The sequence below is a fragment of the Dendronephthya gigantea genome, unplaced genomic scaffold (genome assembly GCF_004324835.1).
Source record: "Dendronephthya gigantea isolate DGI-Jeju-01 unplaced genomic scaffold, DenGig_1.0 000249F, whole genome shotgun sequence".
Lineage (NCBI taxonomy): Eukaryota > Metazoa > Cnidaria > Anthozoa > Malacalcyonacea > Nephtheidae > Dendronephthya > Dendronephthya gigantea.
In genome coordinates, this window is record NW_021163259.1 from 180,446 (window position 1) to 185,217 (window position 4,772).

The 4,772-nt window shown below is 36.1% G+C and overlaps 2 long non-coding RNA genes across 2 annotated transcripts; both read left to right on the plus strand.

Moving 5' to 3' along the window:
* The first annotated feature begins 693 nt into the window (after positions 1 to 693).
* Positions 694 to 1,597, plus strand: LOC114540730. Its single transcript, XR_003689099.1, has 3 exons — positions 694 to 733; positions 1,182 to 1,290; positions 1,560 to 1,597. It is a non-coding gene; the product is annotated as an uncharacterized LOC114540730 (long non-coding RNA).
* A 1,210-nt stretch (positions 1,598 to 2,807) lies between these two features.
* Positions 2,808 to 4,095, plus strand: LOC114540731. The gene is made up of 2 exons (XR_003689100.1): positions 2,808 to 3,599; positions 3,815 to 4,095. It is a non-coding gene; the product is annotated as an uncharacterized LOC114540731 (long non-coding RNA).
* Positions 4,096 to 4,772: the final 677 nt, after the last annotated feature.

The window sequence follows — 4,772 nt, forward strand, 5'->3', positions numbered from 1 at the left end:
GAGAAACAAGAACGAGGCCTCAATTAGTCAGGTAAGGAAAATGCTTTCAGTATCATTGTTTAAATTCGCATACGCTGTCTGCCCAGCGTATTTATTCTTAAACAACAAAATATATTTGGAAGAGCAACCAAGTTTAAATATTCTTCTAGTGAAAGCTCTTAGGAACGTATTTGACATTTCCAGGCTTCTTCAACTGATAGCAAAGCTCGTGCAGATGATTCTAGCCAGGTGTCAAACACAAAATTCGATACGAAAGCAGCTGACTTTCTTACCCGCGATTTAAAGGCCACTGGTACCGTAGGCTCAGTACAGAAATCTTGTGACTCAAGCAATGGGTGCAGTTGCGTTGGTCAAGGATGGGTTCAGATTCTAGTTCGAAGACGAATTAGAGATACTTCGTGGATTTTGAGACTACAAAGTCGGCCGAAACTCGATGAAACACAAACTTTACTACCAGCGGTGGGAAAGACAGGGATTTATGAAAGTTTAATTCCATAACAATCCTTTTGTAAGCCCATTTATTTTCTCAAACCTTCCCAACCTTCAATTGTGCCACGCGTCACTAGAGTTGTCGATGGGGAAAACTTTGTTGAAGTTTGCAAGTCAAAAGGCAAGTCGATTCTATCGCTACAAAAATTTTTAGAGTTTGCGTTTTTATTCTAAAATCCATTTTACTTCACATATTTCTTTAGTTGTTTAGTTATATTGGCAAGCAATTGCTTTTGACTTTCAGGTACGGTTCTTCTCATTCAGTTTTTTGCATCTATCATAATATCTTACCATAACTATACTAAAACCATACAATACCATAACATATCATATAATCATATCATATAATCATATCATATCATAACTAACCATAACCAAATCATACCATACGATAACCATATAATTCCAAAATTATATCACACCATACCATACCAAGACAAATCATACCATACGATAACCATATCATACCATAATTATATCACACCATACCATACCATAACCAATTTATACCATAATTATATCATACCATACTAATGATTTAATTGGATATTTTAATGTAACATGTGAAGGTATTAACATAGCTGTGTACGTACCACATTTTTATTGGTCAAGATGAACAGATAAGAACCTGCTTGACTTTATTTTCAGCGGTTGTCTGTTCTCGCTTAAACGTTGTTGTATATTTCGTTTAGTTTTGTCTGATGCGTACTTTGGAGGTTGGTTTGGTTGCTCATTCCACGACCTTATGCGTATCCTGTCTCACCATATGTATGTTAGAAATGCTTTGCCAGTTATGACAAGGTATGGCTACTTAAGATAGTCTGGAATTTGAGACTTTTTTATGTCCATTAGCACTTTGTAAAGAATGAAGTTGGTTGAAGTAATTGCAATGTTTTAGAAGTTTATTGCTTTGGAGATATTTGAAATCGTGCCTTGATAATGCACTCAGTGAATTTACAGAAATGTTTTTCAACAAAATCCAGCCTAAATGTAACGTCTCTTGTTATGCGAGATACTCCTTCACAAAACAAGATTTTTTGAGCAATAACTTCTAGATTTTCGTTCCTTAGACTGCTCCCAACATATCTGGAAAAGTTTACCAAACTTTCGCCAACGCCTCAAGTTTTCATACCACTGTTAGAATTTCTCTCTGGTATGTTTCTTGAAGTTACGTAAATTAGGAAATCTTTTGCGAAATATCAATGTACCCCCTAAAGAGAGCTAGCTTGTATAAACACCCAATCGTATTCGGCGAAAAGTTGTTGATGAGTTGAAAATGTTTCACCTTAGATACTCTCAATACACGGTAACTCTTGCTGATAATGTCATTTCATCCTGGTTTGTCAATTTTCCACTGTTGTTAAGAAAGCAATTCGTGCCATTTATTAAAAAAGTAAGTCCACATCTCATTCTATTGCCACGGAGATTGCTTGCTAAATTTTCAATAGATATTAAGAAGTGGTCTTTAAACTTTATACAGCTTAGTCAGTGTTGTTACATAAACTTGTCCATTTCATGTTACATAATTTTGCTAATAATGAAGCTCGTTTTCAATCATTTGAAAACTCTGTTAAAATATATGTCCTTGTATTCCTTTAGAGTCTTAACAACACAGATATATGTTCAGATGCTGCAAACCCATACCCTAAAGTCACTCATCCCTCCACCAAATTCCAGTCACCCCCAAACTCCCTTGAGAAATCAAAGGAAGACTACAGCAACACACTTAGTTCAGAGATGATGGAAATCGTGGTTGATATGATGGTCAAATATACATTTTCTTCTTATTTGACCCAACCAAAAACGTCTGTATATTGGCTTCGTATTTTTCTGCACTGTGTTTCAAGGAAGATGACTATTTTGTTGTTGTTGTAGAACTGCAGTTGTAGAACCACTCCTGCACAATGGAGCGTCAAGAAGTTGGTTGCTTGGCAATGTGTTGATCACGGTTACAGTCAACAAGCGGGCAACTTCGAACATGTCATGCGCATATTGTTCGGCAGGAAAAGTGTTTGTGGGAGATGATTCACTGCAGAAGGGCACGGAGCCTGAGGTTTTAAAAGTTGAGCTTAAGAGAAACAAAAACGAGGCCTCAATTAGTCAGGTAAGGAAAATGCTTTCAGTATCATTGTTTAAATTCGCATACGCTGTCTGCCCAGCGTATTTATTCTTAAACAACAAAAATATTTGGAAGAGCAACCAAGTTTAAATATTCTTCTAGTGAAAGCTCTTAGGAACGTATTTGACATTTCCAGGCTTCTTCAACTGATAGCAAAGCTCGTGCAGATGATTCTAGCCAGGTGTCAAACACAAAATTCGATACGAAAGCAGCTGACTTTCTTACCCGCGATTTAAAGGCCACTGGTACCGTAGGCTCAGTACAGAAATCTTGTGACTTAAGCAATGGGTGCAGTTGCGTTGGTCAAGGATGGGTTCAGATTCTAGTTCGAAGACGAATTAGAGATACTTCGTGGATTTTGAGACTACAAAGTCGGCCGAAACTCGATGAAACACAAACTTTACTACCAGCGGTGGGAAAGACAGGGATTTATGAAAGTTTAATTCCATAACAATCCTTTTGTAAGCCCATTTATTTTCTCAAACCTTCCCAACCTTCAATTGTGCCACGCGTCACTAGAGTTGTCGATGGGGAAAACTTTGTTGAAGTTTGCAAGTCAAAAGGCAAGTCGATTCTATCGCTACAAAAATTTTTAGAGTTTGCATTTTTATTCTAAAATCCATTTTACTTCACATATTTCTTTAGTTGTTCAGTTATATTGGCAAGCAATTGCTTTTGACTTTCAGGTGCGATTTATTACTATATCGAGAATGGCTTGATTGGCGAAGGTGGATTTGGTGGAGTATTCAAGGGTGATGCCATAAAAAGAACTAGAAAAACATCGATAATTCTCACACAATGTCTCTGCTTCGAAAAACAAGCATTTTTCTTGGCATTATTGGCCATATTGCCATGCTTCTGAGATGAATTAAGATTCCCAAATCATACTAGGTTGCCAGCCCTTACGTTGATTTTTCAGAAAAACCATCCTGTTTTTCATTTACCAAGAGATCGATCTTTCAATTTTTACATTTGAGACAAAGGGATTCAGGTAAACATTGACATTTCGTTGCTGTTAAGATTAAAAGTGCTTAAATTTCTGGCACAATGGCACTCAATAAGTACTTTATTAATGCCAGGCGAAGAAAGTCAGCATAATGTTCCTTTATCCATGAGTTATTATTGTCTTGATGATGACATAAATAATGCTGTCATTGCTGTGGCTATATTGCTTGCCTTGTTAATTCATTATATTTGTTCTTTTAGATTAGAACAGAATTTTGCAACATTGCATGGGGAAAGACATGAGGAGATTCAATAAATAAATGAGAGACCATGGTAACTGAGCAAGTCTGATAATTAGGAAGTTTTAGATCAAAGAGGACATTATATTATAATAATGATTAGCCTAAATCTAGTTTTTCCATGAATACATACCATATTTTATGTGGTATTATCGGTAAAAGATACATGTATTAATATAGTGTCACGACAACCAACCGTACAACGAGAGAAAGGCGAAATTTTAATTAAAATTTCAAACATCGTCTCGTTTTTTCTTTTTTGGATTTTTAACCATCGTTTTATTGTTTTTTACGAATTTTAAGACAGTGTAAAACCGAAAAGAGAATAAATAACAAACTTTATTAGAGATTTTTAAAAAATTCCGTATTTATTGCAATTTTCCGTATTTAGTGTTCAATTACTATGCTCATGAAATTTTGACTGATGCATTCGCATCAGTCGCATCAGACATCAGTCTGGATCCACCCCTACGTAGAACCATAGAACCGTAGAACAATGGAGCCGTAGAATCCTGGAACCGTAGAACCCTGGAACCGTAGAACCATAGAACCATGGAACCGTAGAAGCGTAGAAGCGTAGAACCGTAGAACCGTAGAACCGTAGAACCATAGAACCGTAGAACCATCAAACCATAAAACCGTAGAACAATTTAATGGTAGCATTATATTATTAGTGCCTTATAATTATGCATTACATATTTAATTAATTATTACAATATATTTCGTGACTTGTAACCCGGCCTTATAACCCTCATTAGTGATCTGCCACATAATATTTCATCAGTCCTTTCATCACGCGCCCGACGTATCAAATATCATGGCGGAAATGCAATCGAATGTTTTCGATTTTGTGTGTCTAATAATGTTCATATTTCAGTTGTGAGTGATCGAAACTTTAAAATGGCAAGCGACTACGATGA